Here is a 20,340-nt window from a genome sequence, read left to right on the forward strand (position 1 = left end):
AAACATTTAAGGGCACAGTTAGTGGTCCCTAACTGGGGGAAATGCCCTATCCAGATGTTGTTCTGTCTACAGCTGCTCTGTGATTCTAATTGACTCCCAGGGGAAGTCAGCATGAGCTGCAGAGGGCCCAATCCTGCTGTGAGCAGTGACTGAGTAAATGATGACAGAGCTTGACCTGGGCTGTGTGGATTTGAGAGGTGCTGAGAGCTGAGGGTTGCAGGAAGTCCTCCACCCTTACTTCCAAGGTCTTGGTCACCAGGTTTTATATTTATCCCATTCAAGGGCAGATGAAACTTGACAGCCAGCAGGCTATAATTTCCTTCACAAATTAGAGAACAGACATATATCTGCCCACATATCTGAAAACATAAATACTTGAAAATATATAAACTGCTATATCTTTAAAAACCAAGGAGAGCTTGTTTAGTTGGAAAAAAAAATAACAAATGGCCACATTTCACATCGTGTGAGTTATGTTTTATTTGTAAATATTTAAATAATATGTGAAATATTCAACAGTCCCAAAAAAGGTTCTCAATCAATCAATCAACCAATCAATCAAAGTTATTCAAATTATCTTCATTGTCAGCTTGAGTACATTTGGAATGACCTAAAGACAACTGGAGCAGCATTTGGGAGAATACTTTCAAAGAAGATTAGCAGAGAGGAGAAGAGAAGGCATAAGCTAGATGAATTGAAGGAGAAAAAGTAACAGGAGAAGAACACTTGTCTCTGTTTTCTGATTATAGCTACAGTGTTACCAACTGCCTCAAGTTCCACACCCTCCTGCTGCTCCCGCACTTTACCTCCAAATTGTGAGCTAAAATGAGCGCAACCTCCCTTAAGTTGCTTCTGCTCTAGTATTAAACTACAGCAAGGAGAAGAAACATATGACCTTCATTTTCTTACATTAATTAGTTATGATTTTTAAAAATAACTTCCTGTATTTACGTAGATTTTTTTTTTGGTGTTTTGTTTTCAATAAAGCAAGCTTCCATTTCAAATTTGTATACCATGATGACTCTTTAGTGTAGTTAAAGATAATTCATCTAGCTTCATATTTTCTGAATTTGTGGTTCTCAACACATTGAATGTGTCGATTCAGTTATGTTACATGAACAGTTCTTCAGGAACAGGGTTAGGGCTGACTTGGTTTTAACCTCTGTTCTAACGCACACAAAGAACAGTAAAAATGGATAGGAAAAATGGAGAGGCCAGAATAAAATGAACTCAAGTGTTTCAATGTTGGAGAATTTTAGAAGCAAAAAGGAGTAAATAAATGTTGTCAATGCTTAAAAATAAACAGGATAATTTAGAAAAAAGTTAGAGTTAAAATGTAGTATTTTCCACTCTAGACAATTTTATGTAAAACTGACTCATAACTCTATTGTATTGAAAAGCATATATTCCTATGTTGAGTTTCTAAGCAACCACAAAAAACTTAAAAATTGTTGAGCCATTTATTATATTTTTCAGCATTAGTATTTCCTACCTTGACTATCCACTGATTTTCATTGTTTAGAAAAATTTTTTTAAGTTTATAAATTCCCATCACATAATCTCTCTTACTGTTTATCAAATTACCAGTTGAAACTCATTACATTTGAAGAGAGAAAATTTTTATTAAATAATACTTTCTAATCTTTTAAAAACATTTTTTCCATGAAATATATTTTGATGATGCTTTCTCCCTTCCCACCATCTCCCAGATCCTTCCCCATCTCCCAGTCCACCTAACATCATCTTTGTGTTTTCTCTCTCTGTCTCTCTGTCTGTCTCTGTCTCTCACACACACAGAACATCAATAACAATTAAAAAAACACAATCACCCCAAAATAAAATAAAACCTGAAATCAAAATGAACAAAAATCTATACGATGAAAAATGCCCCAAAACAACAAAAGAAAGATCTTTTATTCTAAGTGTAAGTCTCATGAACATACTTTCTTTAGAGATGAATCAGAAGATTGCAAGAGAAACCTGAATTTTATAAGCTGTAAATTGCTGCGAGACATTACTGAAACACCACTGGGTCGTTCGACAGGGAATGGGGACTGCTCAAAATGCAGTAGTGTTATGCTCGAGTCTCAGGGGCCCCCAAGGACCGCGGAGGGAGGAACCAATTTCGATTCAAACACAGAAGGGTCTTTAGTAGGAGAGCTCAGACTCTTACAGCCATCAGAAGTGAGTACTTTAAGTCTAGTGGTGCGAGGGTGTTTATTGTGGCTACAGCAAGCTGGGAATTTTTATGGGCCAGCAAGTTAATATTTTTATAATCTGCATTTCTGGCATAATCTGGAGGAACCAAACATGGGGACAAAACCACTTGACAAACACGATGGCTAGGATATCTATTTTTCGTACCTTGATCCTGCTGTTTTAGAGCCTGACTGGCTGTTGGGGGGGGGGGTGGATAGGGGTATGGGGGGGAGGCACTGGGCATGGGTAGCGGGGGTGGGGGTGGGGGGTAGGGATTGGGCATGGGTGGGGGCTTGGGGGCGCAGTGGGGTAGGTTGCCAGAGGATTTTTGCTCAAGTGGACTTTGTGGTTTTCTTCCTGGAATTGGAGTTAGTTGGGCTTTACAGTAGAACATACCCATATCAGCTGTGGTCAGAAATTTTAAATAAGAAACTCCGTGTGTGTGTGTGTGTGTGTGTGTGTGTGTGTGTGTGTGTGTGTAACCACGATTTTTTTTAATTGCCCAATTTTCTAAGCAGCACGATGAAATGTTCCCATTCTCTCTGTTCTTTCAGGATATGAGTTGCCTCATTGCCTAGATTATTCACACTCTATGTACAGCCCCACCCATCAGCAAGACCCTTAGTACTCAGACTGAGTGTGGTAGCCTTCAAGGAAATTACATCTCAGTTAGTAACATCCCCAATGCCAAGGGGTGTTGATGCCAGCAATTTTGATGTGTAAAAGTGATGACACAAGGTTTTTTTTTGTAAGTAAAAAGGTAAACTTTGTTAACTTAATAAATAAGGAAAAAATTATACAAAAGTTGATAAAGTCTACAGTAAGAATAAGTCTTCTCTCTGTGAAATCTTTTTTAAAAAGGGGAAAAAAACCCAAATTTGAGCTAGTTTTGTCAAATTTTAAAAAGCAAAAGTGATGGCTAAAAGTCATAAATGTTTAGTGACTGTTAAACATTTAGAGAGAATTCCTGTGGTATGTTTTAGTTGTGTAAACTTTTTGGACTTCCTGATGTCTACGGAAGATCAGGGAATGCACACTCATGAATAGCGAGGATGCTGCTGTAACACTAGGGTTTCCCAGTGTCTACTCAGGGTCTAGGCCACATCTTCATGAAGAGAGGATGCTAAGGATGCTGTGCTCTATATGTACTAGATGGATAAAGGACTTACTTACTGTATTTTATGTATGCTTGAGAGTACACAAAATGAACATGATCACTTGTTCCATTTCCAGAGCTGCAAGCAGGCTTTCCACTGGTGCTTGATGAACGACGTCTAAGGGTGGGAAATGAAGTGGTAGATCTAACCATTCGACTGTCAGAGACCTATGTATCAACTGGTAAAAAACATCCCTCAGAGAAGGAGCTTGCTCTTACTTAATTAGCATCAGAATATTAAAAGTGCATATTTTCATTTCATAACTGTATTTCAAATGAATTATGAAAGTAAACAGAAGTCACAGATGTAACGCTGGCTATAGATTCTGTGAAATTAAGATGAGTTTGGCTGTATATAACAGAGCAGCAAGCAGTCTTCACCCTTGACACTGCCAGGTCTCTGTGAACTTGAAAAATGTTCCTGATCTCAGGGAGACCTGGAGTGTAGATTCATAAAAAGCCTATACCTCATTAGAAAACAAACAGGCTTCTGGATAGAGGAAGAGGTGTGGAGAAACTTGGAGGATAAGAGGGAGGGGAGACCATAATCAGAATATATTATATGAGAAAAAAATCTTTTTTCAAAATAAGGAAAACTAAATAATAAAAAAGATGTGGTTTGTATTGTCTCAATACAAAGAATAACTCCAACTATTGCTGATTTTTAAAAAATAAGCCCTATATCTAATTTAGATGAAAATTTTGATAATTTCTCAAAGAATTTGATGATGTTAGCCCAGATTTTTAAAAAATTTAGATTAAAATCAACTGGCCAGTGTGATTTTAAAATTTCAGATACTGAGGTTTTTGTGGTGGGATTCTTTGGAACCAGGAAGGCAAAGTGGAAACAGAGAAGACATTTTGGTTTCTGCTCAGTATCATTCATCATTACTCAGAGCCCACCCCCTATCAGCAAAAAGCATAAATGGAAACGATAAGAGCCTGGAAAAACCTGATAGCTCTTCTGCATGCTTGAGGTGGACACACACACACACACACACACACACACACACACACACACACAGAATCAACTAAGTTCTACCCTGCCATACAAGCTCCTTTTGTTTCACTATCTGTATTACCTCTTAAAAAACCTTCTATAAAAGAGCATCTATATAGTTATTGGCAAGTCTACAGGTATAGATCTGTGACCAGACACAAGTTGCATTGATATGTAATACAAAAGTGACTGAATATGTTCATATTGTTGAAGCTTTATCTTGGATCATCTTTTCACAACATGCCTCATCATTTCTGCATCAACCTTCCCTGACCGTAGTCACGTTTCACCTAGGTCTTAATTCCATCATCCAGGGGCGTCTCCCTGGGTCTGTATCGCAGCCCTCTTCCTTGTTGTCTTTACCTCTTCAATTTTTCCCCCACAATCTTGCGCCAATTCTCTTATTTTAGAATTACTCTGATGCCAGGGCATTGAAACCACAGGTCTATTTTCAGTTAACTGGGGAGCTTCTCAAGTATATCTGGGTTACACTCAAGAATTCTTAAATTAGAGCGTCTTGGATGTAGAATCCCAGTATGGAAACTATTTTAAGTTGTGCCATTTCGGTCCGATGTGGCCATACTCTTGCTGCTACTCGATTAGGGTTACTAATGGAGTCTCAGGGAAGGGCAGGCATTGTCCTCAGTTGTTTGCCCATTGATGGACAGGCACACCATGTTTCAACTGACAGTTCAAATCTGGGATCGCACAGATGGCCTTGGTTAAACTCTGTGGATCACAAAGCAGAGCACAAAGAAGTATTAAAGAGACCCATAAAGAAGATGAAGATGATGGTGGTAGGAGAAAGATAAGAGAGAAAATGAAGTATATGCATATTTTTATTTTTGACTAACACATTTAATAAAAGATTTCTAAAAGTTGCCAGTTGCTGTTTTGTTGTAAAGTTCAAATAGGGTTAAAATCGCTGGAGAGCAGATTTGTTCTCCCACTGCTGCCACGTTAGGCCCTATGTCTTTTTCGTTGGTCTGTCTTTCCTGGTCGTGTGTCATCACAGGATAAGGGTTTATATCGATAGCAGTCCTCAAAAAGGAGATTTAGTTCTACTAAATAGATCCTGACTTCAGTCACAACAAGGAGAAACAGAAGTTACCCCATGTGCTATGCCCTATTTTAACTTGTTACATAGGTAACAAAATGATGTAGGGAGTTCAAGTTTGATTTAAAAAAAATTATCTTCTTTATAAAGAATTTGCCAGGGACAATTGAGAATTCAGGCAACTTTTCTAGGTTTCACTAGAATCTGAAGTCTTTCTGTTAGGCTTCTGGATAACCCTTATGGTTGGCTTGGCTTCCTTCCTTTGGAATGGAAGGCATTTGCATGCCTCCAGGCACGGCTGCTATGCACAAGAAAATGGAGTTAAGAATTGAAGACTAAGATACAATTTGCTAAACACATGAAACTCAAGAAGAATGAAGACTGAAATGTGGACACTATGCCCCTCCTTAGAATTGGGAACAAAACACCCATGGAAAGAGTTACAGAGACAAAGTTTGGAGCTGAGATGAAAGGATGGACCATGTAGAGACTGCCATATCCAGGGATCCACCCCATATTCAGCATCCAAACGCTGACACCATTGCATACACTAGCAAGATTTTATCGAAAGGACCCAGATGTAGCTGTCTCTTGTGAGACTATGCCGGGGCCTAGCAAACACAGAAGTGGATGCTCACAGTCAGCTAATGGATGGATCACAGGGCTCCCAATGGAGGAGCTAGAGAAAGTAGCCAAGGAGCTAAAGGGATCTGCAACCCTATAGGTGGAACAACATTATGAACTAACCAGTACCCCGGAGCTCTTGACTCTAGCTGCATATGTATCAAAAGATGGCCTAGTCGGCCATCACTGGAAAGAGAGGCCCATTGGACTTGCAAACTTTATATGTCCCAGTACAGGGGAACGCCAGGGCCAAAAAGGGGGAGTGGGTGGGTAGGGGAGTGGGGGTGGGTGGGTATGGGGGACTTTTGGTATAGCATTCGAAATGTAAATGAGCTAAATACCTAATAAAAATGGAAAAAAAATAAAAATAAAAATAAAAAAAAGAATTGAAGACTAAGAAGAAAATGCCCAATATTTTTGTCTGTTTGTTTCCTGGTTTTGCTTTTGTTTTTATTTGTATTTTTTTTTGTTTTGTTTTGTTTTGTTTTTGGAAAAAGGGGAAGACTGAACTTTGTTGAAAGATAGCCAATTACCCTTTCAGAACTGTGTTAATGGATACCTACAGTTCCAGGAAGCCAAGAGATTGGAAATTTTAGCTAGACTCCTTGTTATAAGAGAAAGGAAAGAGCGAGGGCAAGAGAGTGAGAGCAAGAGCAAGAGAGGCGGGGGAGAGAGAGGTGCTATTATAGAAGATGATTGGTTTGAGTTTCTCTCCATTTACAATAATGTCACGTGTGTGTGTGTGTGTGTGTGTGTGTGTGTGTGTGTGTGTCCTATGCTCCTTCTAATCCTACTCTGCTAGCTCTCTAAGACTTTTATGTGGACTCTGAGATCTCCATGGCCAGCAGAGTAACCAACCATTCAAGGGAGGAAATGTGTCAGTTCATTTCAACCCAGTTCAACACAACTCATTGCTGGTATTGGTGCTAACATCATGAGTCTGACCAGGAGTAGAATATTTTAGGCACATTTAAGCAGAGCACTATTTGGTGAATACTTTCCTGGTGGTAATTAATTCCATGTATACAATAAAGATTAAGACATGAGTACATCGCTATTCTTTGTAAAGTACAAGCGACACCTTCCATAAACATAGGTTTTACAGATTGATAAGCTCGCATTAAGGGCTGGGGAAGGATCCAGTCTTGGTCTTGGCCACACAGATAGTGCTAAAGGTCACATGCCAATCCTTCCCTGCCTTTCTGAGTGGGAAACAGGTTATGCATCCCTCCCTTTGAAGGGGCAACCTTGTGTGTTTAACATTCTTGACTCCTCTAATACTTCTCTGTAACTATAAGGATCCTTGTACTTTCTATCAATTTGTGTGTGTGGAACCATCCCTGTATCTCCACTATAAAGCTAACTTGATCTTGACGGGTGATCTTTTTGATGTATTTAGCTTGCTAGCATTTTATTGAGGATTTTTGCATCTATGTTCATCAGGGATATTAGCCTGTGATTTCCTTCCTTCCTTCCTTCCTTCCTTCCTTCCTTCCTTCCTTCCTTCCTTCCTCCCTCCCTCCCTCCCTCCCTCCCTCCCTCCCTCTCTCCCTTCCTTTCCTTCCTTCCTTCCTTCCTTCCTTCCTTCCTTCCTTTCTTCCTTCCTTCCCTCCCTCCTCCTTCTCTCCCTCCCTCCCTCCCTCCCTCCCTCTTTCTTTCTTTCTTTCTTTCTTTCTTTCTTTCTTTCTTTCTTTCTTTCCTTCCTTCCTTCCTTCCTTCCTTCCTTCCTTCCTTCCTTCCTTCCCTCCCTCCCTCCCTCCCTTCCTTTCTTTCTTCTTTATTTCATTTTTATAGTGCCTTCACCTGGTTTTGATACTACAGAACTACTGGCTTCATAGAAGACGTTTAGAAGTTTACATGTGAAACTTGCACTTGTAACAATAGGACACTAGCAGTGTTGACAATGAAAGTGTTTGAAATACAAAATTATATCTGAAAAATAGAAATGCAAAAGCATTAGGGAAAATTCCCAGACAGGAGATACAAAGCACAAAGAAAGGAATGACACATTACTACATCATGCTGACCACATCTGTCTCCCTCGAGTGTCTTCTCTATTTTCATTAGGTAAAGACTACTTTTATGGAGCAGTCACGCTAAAACATAGTAGTATATGCACCATTCTGTAGACCTCACCATTGCTTCATCTTAGCATATTAAGAGCATCAATGAACAATCCTGTGAACTCTGGTTGGCACATAGCATTAGGTTATATTCCCTCAGAGGACAAAAGAAATGGATACAAAGTTAAATTTCTAAAAACATACGATTTTGGGTCTCCTGGGATTAATTTTATTTCTCAATTTCAGTTGTGTTCATTTTTTTTTTATCAAGTTTTAGTTTAGAAGCATTAAGCAAATATCACTTGATGTGAAAATGGCCTTGAGGCTCCTTTTTAAAAGTTGTATCTTTTCCCAGAAAACCATGTCTTTGCAATAGAGGTCTTAGTAAGTGTCTTTCTTTTGTAACTGTGCTCATTAGAATCAAAAGTGGAAGGGTTACAATGTAGCTAGGGAATAATAGGGTGTCTCATTTTATAAGAAGTTTTATATTTCAGTTACTAAACCAATAACACAGTGTTTATATATAACTTATATATAATTTTGACAATATTATTTCTACTGATCCAGAATTGCTTGATAATATTTCAAAATATAATGTATACTCTAATAAAGAATACAAAATATATTCAAAAGAGGTTTTAATGACATTGAAAAATAGAGTGATTTTTTTCACTTGTATAAAATATATTTGTTGGCTCTTTCTGCAAAGACATAATTTCTAAGACTTTCACTGGAACGATGATTATAATTGCTGCAATAAGATGTTATCATTATTAAGTATAACTTGACTGTAAGGATTAATGTGGCAAAGGTGACGAATTTTCACCTTGAAATTGGATTCAGGACAGCAGTACACTGGAAAGGATAGTGTCTTGTCCTGCTTGTTTTAATCAATTGATATTTCTGGACCTTTTAGAGAAATAAGTGCCTTCTTTTAAAGTTCAAGTGTCCATTGACCACTTCTAAAGCAACTCCTAAGAGCTCATCTGAAGGTTAAATCTGAGCCGTGGATTGCTAAGTACTTTTGATTTTTAATCTATTATAGGAAGCTCAGACACGGTGAAGGAAACAGTCTTTGAACAGAAGTCACTAAGCCCTGCAGAATGCAATGGCAGACTTGGGTTTGGCTTTGTCACACTGCAAATACCTACTTGGAAGAAGTCACTGTAGAGGGAAACCCTGAGACATTTATCAGGTTGAGGGAGAGCCTCTGAGAACCCACTTGTGTTTTCTTACCGAACATATTTATTTATTTATTTATTTATTTATTTATTTATTTATTATGGTATAGACTAGAGTTTATTCAGGGCATGGGGAGGGGAGTTGTGAAGGTAGTAGATGCAGAGAAAGGGTGGAAGAAGAGGGGAGGGTAGAAGAGGAGAGAAAGGGGAGGAGAGGGGAAAGAAGGGAGGAGAGGGGAGAGGAAAGAGAGGGGAGGGGAGGGAAGAGGAGGGAAAGGGAGGAGAGGGAAAGAGAAAAGAAGAGGCCAGCCATGAGAACATGGAGAGAGAAGGGGGAAGGTACGAGAGGACCGAGCGGGAACAAGAAGGCAAGAGCAAGAGAGAAGAGCTTATTTAATTTCTTATGAGGTTCTTATGAGAAATCATCTACTTCTCAAATCTTGTGCTGTGATAAAGTGTGGTAGTGGTAAATCACCTACAGCGTATATATAAAGTTTACCCCAAGGGGATTCTTCTTATTTTTGAAACATAGGCTACCCATTGGAACTATAAGGTGAGCTCACAGTACCGAAGGCGTCACACATATGGGTTGTAAGATACAAAGGAGGTAGGGTGGCACTTAGCTGGAATCTTCCTCCATGTTGGCTTGCGTTCAAATGCCAGGGCCTGCTGAGAGGGCCACTTCGGGAGAGAAGGCACCCCTGTTCTTGTTCAGCTTTGAGCTCCATGAAATGGAAGTTGAATCTGGCAAGATATGCAACATGCCCAAAGGTGATTTGGCTGCACCCGGGCTAGCCAACTGTCCTTTGGACGTAAGGCTTGCTTCATGAGGGAGGCAGTGAGTGGGGGGGAACAACTCAAGCTGGAACTGTGACCCTAGCTACTGACGCAGGTCTGGGGAGAGCCTAGGCCTAGGTGGAAAAAAACCTCACTACTGAGTGAGGTTCAGTTGAATGGACAAAGCAGCAAACTGCTACACCTGTCGAGAAAAGCTGCTCCCAGTCTTAAGCAGACAAACCTCCTACACACACAGAATGTCATAATGAAGTCCATTATTTTATCGCTAGTTTTAAAATTGACCTTGTTAAAAATGTTTAATGGACGGCACTGTACTGCTAACTGTGTTCTAGTTATTCTGAAACATGTCTACAGCTATTTCCTTTTGCACCTAAGAGGCACAATGACTACATAGCAACTTTTTAGTTTCCCTCCTGACTCAGAGGACTCTACCATTCTATTCTGCTTTTTTTTTTTTTTAATTTTTAGCACTCTTGGCCTCTCGTACAAGTAGAATTATTCTTGTCATTTGTAATTGGCTTCATTCAATCAGTCCCCTCAAGTTTCAGCCATACTGAGGTATATCCTTTTAAACCAATATAGGCAGAATATATCAAGAGACCAATACATGTGACCAGGCTGTGAGTTGGGAGTGTCTAGTACATTGGAGTCAATGTGTGCTTTACAATTGCTTAATATTAGTAACAATTGCCGATTACGTCACCATTAGCAGCTATGATAACTGTAATGCCAATAACCACCCAGAATCTCGTGAGAGAAGACTTAGTTTGCAAAGCTGGAATTGAAGCAAAGCCTCGGAAGTGTCAAGTAAACGGCTAACCCTACTCCAAAACGCAGAAACGTAGGCGTAGGGTTACGGCTACATTGAGGTAGGAAACAATCAGGAAAACACATCTTCACAAGAGTGAAGACTTCATAGGAGCATAGAAAGCAAAGCTTGAAGCTTGTTTTAATACTCCATCAATCTTATGCCTCTAAAGGAAGCAGTTCAGATTTTATTCCTAAGAACGGACTTAGCTGATAAGTCCTTGGAGTTAAAGCTGTCACCTGACGAGACCTGGGGAATCTTGCCTAAAGGCTGAGCTGGTCCAGTGTAGCACGGACCAGAAAGACAGCATGAAATACATGGATCTCTCAGGAAGCATGCAGCACCTCTACAGGAAAGTGGCATGAGTTATCGTTCTCCTTATGTAGGAACAAACAAAACAAAAGCCATCGTCTTAAGGGTATTATGTGGAAATGACAGGACGCTGCTATCCTTGTGTGCCTGAGCAGCTCAGATTACATCTGGCAGCAGGTAGCAACAGTAGACATACATCTTCATGTGAGTAATGACGTGTGAGAAAAAAGTGATGCAGAGAAAAGGGAGGTTCTATGATTAATAAAGAAATTAAATACCCATAGGACATCTTTCATAAATTCTTCTGCACTGTTGTTAACTTTCTTTTTTAGGCTATTTATATTACATGTTGTACTAAAAGCAGAATAAGGTTATTTAAAACAATAAATTGAGTTTTATTACTTTCTTCTACCAGTGGCTTTCAAATTGAGTTCCATTCATATGTAGAGGCCCTAAAACAGCTTTATCTGTCAGTTTACAAATGAAGAAAATGCTAAGTGTAGGCTGAGGAGACAACATTAAAGCCAAGAATTTCTTCTCTTACTTCCCAATGAGTAGAGCCACAGTGCAAGCCCAGTCTTATGTATTAAAAATATAGAATAAATGTGCCATTTCTAGTTAGTTAGTTCTCTTGGGTAACCAGAATAACTCATATTGTATGCTGTTTAGATTTCCCAGACATATTTTATTATGTATCATATATTTAAAAAAAACTTGCACCATAAGGACATATTTTTGTATTCCACTATATTTTTCACAGATGAAAGGATTGTACTGAGGTTAAGGTACCTACCTGATTTATCAAAAATGAACAGAAAGCAAGTGGTGAGCCCAAGTCTTCCTCCTTTCACCCTGTCATTCTGCTGGTCTGGATAGTAGGAAGTATAGGAAGAATTCGGTGAAGTAAGTCTGACAAGGGTGAATACGGATTTTTAAAACATGGATGTTTTGTGAGAAAAGAAGCCTTATCTTTAAAGTTTAAATAAATCCCTTATTTTTACTTTTTTATTTTCTTAGTCTTTATGATTTTGTGCTAGAGACTGAGACCTGGACTTTTTGGTGTGTTCTTACATTTAGTTTGGGAGTATTTTATTGAAAAATTTTTTCATTTATATTTATAGAAAAATTGATCTGTAATTGTCTTTCTATGTTAGATGCTTATATGGTTCGAGTACCAGGATGACTATGGCCTCATAAAATGAATTTGGCCATGTTTCTTGTGTTTCTGTGTTGTAGAATAATTTGAGTAGTATTAGTATTACAACTAACTCTTCTTTGTAATCTTTTCAAATTCTACACTAAAACCATTTGTCCAATCCCTCCTTTTGTGAAACTTTTATTGACTGCTTCTATTTTACTAGGTGTTATAGGTCTTTTTAAATTGCTGGTCTGATCTTGATTTAACTTTGGTAAGTGGTATCTATTTAGAAAATTATCTATTTCTTTAAGATCTTCCACTTTTAAAAGTATGTCTTTATGATTCTCTATATTTCTTCAGTATCTGTTATTTTCCCCTTTACATTTTTGATTTTGTTCATTTGTATACTCTTCATCTTTTGTTTAATTTGGATAAGGGCTTGTTGATATTCTTGCTTTTCTCAAAGAATCAACTCTTGGTGTCTTAGGGTTTTACTGCTGTGAACAGACACCATGACCAAGGCAAGTCTTACAAAGGATAACATTTAATTGGGGCTGGCTTACAGGTTCAGAGGTTCAGTCTGTCATCAAGGTGGGAGCAGGACAGCATCTAGGCAGGCATGATGCAGACAGAGCTACAACTTCATCTGAAGGCTGCTAGTAGAAGACTGACTTCCAGGCAATTAGGATGTGAGTCTTAAACCCACGCCCGCAGTGATACACCTACAAAACAACATCTGCTCCAATAAGGCTACATCTCCAAATAGTGCCACTGCCTGGGCCAAGCATATACAAACCATCATACTTGTTTTAATCGATTCTTTGTATTGTTCTCTTTGTTTCTATTTCTTTGATTTCAACACTAAGTTTGCTTATTCCTTGTCCTCTAGTCCTTTTGGGTGTGATGTCTTCCTTTTGTTCTAGAGTTTTCAGACATGCTCTTAAATTGCTAGTATGAGATCTCTCCATCTATTTTATATAGGTGTTTAGTGCTATAAACTTGCACCTTAGAATTATTTTCATTGTGTGCCATAAGTTTGGGTGTAGCATGCATTCATTTTCATTCAATTCAAGAAAGAATTTATTATTATTATTTATGTCTTGACCCATTTTCATTTAAAAAAGAATTGTTCCATTTCTATGAGTTTGTACATTTTCTGTTGTGTCTATTGTTGTTGATAACCAGCTTTAATCTGTGCTGGTCTGATAGGATGAAGGGAGTTTATTTTGATTTTCTTGTATCTTTTGAGACTTGCTTTGTGCCAGTCAACTTGGAGATAGTACAAAATGGTACTGAGAAGAAGGTATATTCTTTTGTGTTTGGATAAACTGTTCAGTAAATATCTATTAGGTCCATTTGTTTTGTAACATCTATCAGGTCTATCCTTCTTCTGTTTAGTTTTTGTCTGGATGACCTGTCCATTGAATATTCAGTATTGAAGTCTCCCAGTGTCAGTGTGTGAGAATTACTATGTGATTTTAGCTGTACTAGGGTTTCTTTTGGGAATGCCCCTGTGTTTGGGGCATAAATGTTAAGAAATGAAATGTCATCTTGGTGGCTTTCCTTTGATAAGAACATGATGTCCTTCCTTATTTTTATCTGATTAGTATTGGTTTGAATTCTATTTTGTTGGATATTAAGATGGCTACACCAGTTGGTTTCTTAGGTCTGTTTGACTGTAATATCTTTTTGCAACCTTTCATTTTGAGGTAATGTTTATTTTTGATGTTGAGGAGTATGTCTGGAATGTAGCAAACAGATGGGTCATATTTTTGAATGCATTCTATAAGTCTGGATCTTTTTATTGGTACCATTGATATTGAGAGATATCAATGACCACTGATTATTGATTCCTGTTTTTTTGTTTTTGTTGTCGTTGGTAGTGAGTATGTGTGTGTGTATATGCACACACATGCATGCACACACACACACACACATGTGCTGCTTCCTTTGATTTTGGCGGTCTGAGATTATTTATTCCCTGTGTTTACATGGTTGCAGTTAACCTCCATAGGTTGGAGTTTTCCTCCTAGCACCCTGTATAATGGTGGCTTCTTGTGCCTTTATAGTCATCTCCTCCTTAGGTGAGGACATTTTTCCTCTATGATTTTCTTCTATGATTTTGTTCAAAATATGTTCTATGCCTTTGAGCATATCTCTTTCTTTGATTTCTAGTATGTATAGATTCAGTCTTTTCATAGTGTCCCAGATTTCGTAGATATATTTTTTGATGTCAGAAAATTTTTAGGTATTACATTTTCTTTGACCCATATATCCACTTTTAAACTGTATCTTCAATTCCTTAAGTTCTTTTTTTCCATCTCTTGCATTCTGTTGGTGAAGCTTGTCTCTGTCCTTTTCATTTGAATTCCCAAATATTTAGTTTCCTGTATAACTAAAATCCCGTATTTGGGGATTTTTCATCAATTCTACTTCTGTCTTGAGGTCTGGAAGAGTTTTATTTGTTTCATACACTCCTTTTTTTCTATTTTTTTTAAATGAATTTCTTTAAGGGATTTATTCTTTTACTTACATTAGTTCATTGATCTTACATCCCTTCCTTCCTCTCCTCCCAGTCATTCATTCCTCTTTAAGGGCCTCTTATCATCTTTATAGAGACTATCTTTAGGTATTTTTCTTGTATTTCATCTCTGTTGGAATAGCCAATGCCTGCTCTGCCTGTTGTGGTAGTGTTGTTGGCCTGGAGTTGGGAAATATTATCATCACTGTTATTGATGGTGTGTTTATACATCTGGGACTGGGTGATGATATCTGGTTTTATCTCTGTTGGGTTAGTGGTTGGTTTGTTCCTTGTTTTTTCCTTCCTCTCTGGACTTCAGGAAAGTGTGACGGCTGTGTACTACCTGGTAGGAAATTTGCTGTGGGCCTGTCTCTAGCCTGCTCAACTGGTGTGTTCCCAGGGTTTGCCTGCTGTTGTTGGAGGCTAGGATAATGGGATTAGTTAGGGGAAGGAAATAACTTTGTGATCCATTGAGGATGAAGTCATAAAAGGAAAGGGAGACCAGCAGGGTTTTTTGTTTGTTTTTGTTGTTGTTGTTACAGATCTGGGGATGAGACTGAGGACACTGGATCTGGAATAGGAGGAGAGATAGAATGCGCCATCAGCCTACGTTTTACCCTGGCAGGACTGGCTATACTCTAAAAAGACATTCATAAGCTGGAGAGATTTCTCAGTTGATAAAATGTTTGCTTTTGTAAGCATGGTGACTTGAGTTCATTCCTCAGAACACGTGTAGCATGAAGTCAGTGAGGAGAAGAATAGGGGAAGCCCTGGGCAGGTATAAGGGAAGAAGCCAGTGGAAGTGACCAAGATCCATTGTATGCATGTGTGTATGAAAATCTGAAGAGTGAAAAACTTATTTTAGAAAAGCCAGGATTGGTGCTGTCTTATGGTTGTTCCAGTACTAGGGAAGAGGAAACAGATGGATTCTAGGAGCTCTTTGGCCAGGCCCTTGAGCCAAATGACCTTGTGCTAGGTAAAAGTGAAAGACCCTTTTTCAGAAAGCAAGTAGATGACACCCAAAGAATGGCACTTGGGACTTAAGTTTGACCTCCAGTCTCCATACACAGACACACACAGGCATACCCTACCTCATAAAAACAGACACGATACCATACAGGTATTCACTCCTACTATTCTCTTTACATTTTTCAACATTGATAAAAATCATAAGTATTTATAATATTTAATGAGATGTTCTGATATATCAATTTTGCTGGTTGAGTTTTGTCAATCTCATGTAAAGCAAGACATCTCGGAAGATGCAACCTTAATTGATAAGACTGTCCTGTAGTCAAGTCTGGGAGACATTGTCTTAATGGATGATTGATATTGGAGTTCCCAACCCACTTGGAGTGGGGCCACCCCTAGGTAGGTGGTAATGGGTTCTAAACGAAAGCAAATTGAATAACCTACGAGGAACACACCAACAAGCAAAATTCTTCCATGTTCTCTGCTTCAGTTCTTGGGTCCAGGTTCCTGGCCAGACTTCTTTCAGTAAAGGTTTGTGACCTGACATTTGTAAGATAACATAAACCCTTTCTTTCTAAGTTGTTTTTGGTCATGATGCTTTTTTTTTTCCCACAGCAATAGAATCTTAACCAAGACACCTCTGTGCAATGCAGTGATTGAATCACACTAATTAGCATATTTATCCCCCTTTCTTACTTATGTTTATGATGAAGATATTAAAAATTTATTATTTTACAACTGACAATTCTAATTTATTATTCTGAGACCGATGCTATTATGCTTGCCTCTGGTTTGTTTTCCTAAGTTGCACCAAGTCACTTTTAGATTTTCATGCATGTCTTAGATTTTATTATATTTCCGTTCCTCCAGACCACATCAATATTCTCTTTCTGTGTGTCTTTCTCTTTTTAATACAAGTGAAGACAGGCCACTGTAGGCTGCAGAAAAGGGAGCACTTCTTCAAGTACTTCAGATCAAAATAATTTTCTCAATAACAGAAGAAGGTCATTTTGTAAAAATGAGGGTTTATGTGGAAGAGTGACAGAAAATCCATTCTTTTTTGTTAACTTCTAACAATAAACATCAAATAGAAAGGAACCCTATTTTTATTTGAATGCTGTTTCCTGAGGATGAAAAGAGAAAATAAATGATGGCCATTTAATAAATTTGATTTGATATATTGTTGAGAAAATTGTTCGAGGACAGCAGTAGATGAGCGTTGGAAAAGTCGGAACAATAAAACTGAGGTTTATCGACAGCATGGTTTCTCATAATCTAAAATTATCTAATCATAACTCTTCTCGGAAAGGCCATTGCTCCTTGGATGTCTGCTCACCTCTTCTCAAGCAGAACCTATAAGGAGCGGATCAGTGATGCCTCTGAGCCACACGTAGACAATATGGGTAAGAGATGAATAGGGTAAGGATTGTTGGTGTGCATTTAATCCCATTTCTCATATTCTCTCATGGTTTATCAGATTTCAGATAAAGCACGCTTCTGACTAGAGAATGATTAAAAGGATGCCGTCTGTTTGCAGGAAAAACTTGATCATCGAGATCCATGATAATGACATCTCAAGAACCAAAAGCTAGCTGAGAGATTCTGAGACAAAGGAGGAGGAACAGTCTCTCTTCTTGCTATATCATAGAACCTCAGTGAGGAACGTGATCCAGCTCAGGATAGCTCATCTTGGCACTCCTCACTGCAACGGGGGCCTCGTCCTGGTCTATCAGTCTATCACTTTTTCATGACAAATGGGTCCCTTCACAAACTCACTATGACCTAAACCCATAGTATATCCCACAGAGTAATTATCAATAAATTTCCACATTTAAAAAAAGACCATTACCACTTAAGCAATTTCAAACCTCCAGTTGATGTTAAACTGAATACACTCCTCCACTTACCCTGCTATTTTAATGTTTGAATAATGCCCTGGAATTTTATTCTTTATTATTTTGACCTGCGGCACAAGGTACTCAGTAGTACAAACATTACTCTTAAGGGTACTATCTAACTGGAGAAAATCCCTGTCAATACATACTTACCAAACAGTACAATAACAGAAAAATATACTCAACTTAATGGGAGATGGAAAGAGGGAAATATTTGCTACTACCTGACAAAAGATTGCTCTATAGATATCACAGACCTGGAAGACATGGAAGTTATGCCAAGGGTATGAGTATTCTCCAATATACCAGTAAACAGCAGAGCAAGCAAGGAAAAGGCGGTAGTAAGAAGAATCTTATGGCTAGAAATGCCAATGTAAAATACTAACTCTACAAAACAAAGGGGAAAAGGAGGGAAAGAAAAAAAAGAAAGCAATCTGTGTTATACATTCAGAGCACAGATTTAAGTTAACCTGAATAATATGCTGAAATAGCAAAAAAAAAAAAAAAAAAAAAAAAAAGACTTAGCTATGTGAACTTTCATAGAGAGTGGAGAAGCTGATAAATCAGTGCACTCAACAAAGCCATTGTTGGGGCATCGGAAAACAAGCTACAGCATGGTACGGGCATCCTCTCTATAGGTTACAGGGATAACCTATAGAATTCCATAAGGATTCTTAGCTTTTGGGTTTGTGAAAGATACTCATCTGCTAAACTTAAAAATACATCCTAAAGGCTTAACAAATAAGTCCAAAGACAATTTGGCCAGATATGGTAGTTCAAAGAAAATAATATTTTTTGAAAGGCCTTAAGGAGGCAGGTTTAGTAATTGTTGGCTCCTGGAGTTATTCATTTTTCTCTTTGTTGTGACAAAATATCTGGGAAATAAACAAAGACAAAAAAAAACTTTAGGAAAGAAAGGTTTTTAGATTGGCTCATAGTTTGAGAGTAAAGTCCATCGTGAGAGCGAAGGCCCAGCTGCCGAGGTATGAGGTAGCTGCTCACATGACCATCACATGACATTGGCAGTCAGCCGCAGAGATGGGTGTCCCCTTGTCCGTCTAATAGGATGATGTCGACAGAGTTTATGCTCAGGTCTTTCCACCTCACTTAAGCATCTCTCCAAATACCTCACAGGCAGAGCCAGAAGGCTGTCTGTCTCAGATTGTTGCGTATAGTTTTGTGCTCTCTGCCTTTGCTCTGGGAAGTGACCACGTCACCAATCCCCTCCTGGCTTCCTTTGAATCCTCAAAAAAAGGACACACGTACAGTTCTTCGATTTCAAAGTGCCTTCTTGGTTCAATTGCTGGCCGCTATTTCCCTTCTGGAAAATCATGTCCTTATCAATTACTTATTTCTGCCTCTCCCACCTGCCCTAAACTTCAGTGGCTAGTCCCAACTAGCCCCTGTCAAATATCCCTGACCACATGCCGGTAATAGTGGCCACAGGCCCCAGCTCCTTCCGAGACCTCACATGGTTGCCTGGTTCTCCTCTCTCCAAAGCATGGTGAACCCGTTCTCAACTACATGCAACACAGATGACTCTATATCCTGCTAAGTTTCAATCAAGAGGAAATGTCTACAGTGTATTGTCAGTCAGATCACCCAGACGCTGATAAAGTATGCAGTGGCATTTTTGCTTCTTTTATCTTATTTCTATGCCCACATCTTCACATAAGCATATTGTAAGCTTCTAAAGATTCAGACCCACATCAACTCCTTTGAGTTCTCAGGAAAGCCATCCAGGGTAGGAGTGTTGATGTACTATGTACAGACCAGAAACACATGTTACAAAAGGAAATCTATTTCATAAGGAGTCAAAATTTTAAAAGATTTTCAGTAATAATATTTTTTTCTTGAGTAACTTTCTGTGCAATAAGAACTTCAGGAATATTATACTTCACAAAAATTACATTTAATTGATACTGTGTGAAGAGACACCATGACCAGGGCAACTCTTAAAAGGTAAAACATTTAACTGGTGATGGCTTAGACTTTCAGAGCTTTAGTCCATTATTATCAAATTGGGACGCATGGCAGCATCCAAGCAGACATGGTGCTGGAAAGCTGAGAGTTCTACATCTGGATTCTCAGGCAGCAGGAAAAGAAAGTGAGCCACTGGGCCTGGCTTGAGCTTCGAAGATCTCAAAGTCTATATCCAGTGAGATCCTCCTTCAACGAGGCCACACCCACTCCACCAAGGCCACACCTCCAACAGTCCCTATGAACCTAAAAGGACTATTTTCACTCAAACCACCACACTAACCGAAGGGGTCATCTGTGATGGCACACTGTAGTTCACCAGTGAAGTGACATAACTTCACATAAAAGTGAAGTAACATAGGGAAATGATGAAGCTCTTCAGCCACCTCTTATCAGGAATAAATGCATGGCTTCCTCCATGTCTTAGGGTTTCTATTCCTGCACAAACACATGACTAAGAAGCAAGTTGGGGAGGAAAGGGTTTATTCGGCTTACATTTCCATACTGCTGTTCACCAAAGGAAGTCAGGACTGGAACTCAAGCAGGTCAGAAAGCAGGAGCTGATACACAAGCCATGGAGGGATGTTATCTACTGTCTTGCTTCCCCTGGCTTGCTCAGCCTGCTCTCTTAAACAA

General features: G+C 38.8%; 1 long non-coding RNA gene across 4 annotated transcripts in view; it reads left to right on the top strand.

The window, feature by feature from the left end:
• 4930500H12Rik overlaps positions 1 to 20,340 on the top strand; it is a 338,085-nt gene that overhangs the window by 48,322 nt on the left and 269,423 nt on the right. The window contains exon 4 of one of the 4 annotated variants that reach the window (XR_876152.2): positions 17,367 to 17,669. The exons of 2 other annotated variants lie outside the window; for them this stretch is intronic. This is a non-coding gene — a long non-coding RNA (RIKEN cDNA 4930500H12 gene). One more of the 4 variants, XR_876154.2, reaches the window with a different exon arrangement.

This window comes from Mus musculus, chromosome 16 (genome assembly GCF_000001635.26).
Source record: "Mus musculus strain C57BL/6J chromosome 16, GRCm38.p6 C57BL/6J".
Taxonomy (NCBI): Eukaryota; Metazoa; Chordata; class Mammalia; order Rodentia; family Muridae; genus Mus; species Mus musculus.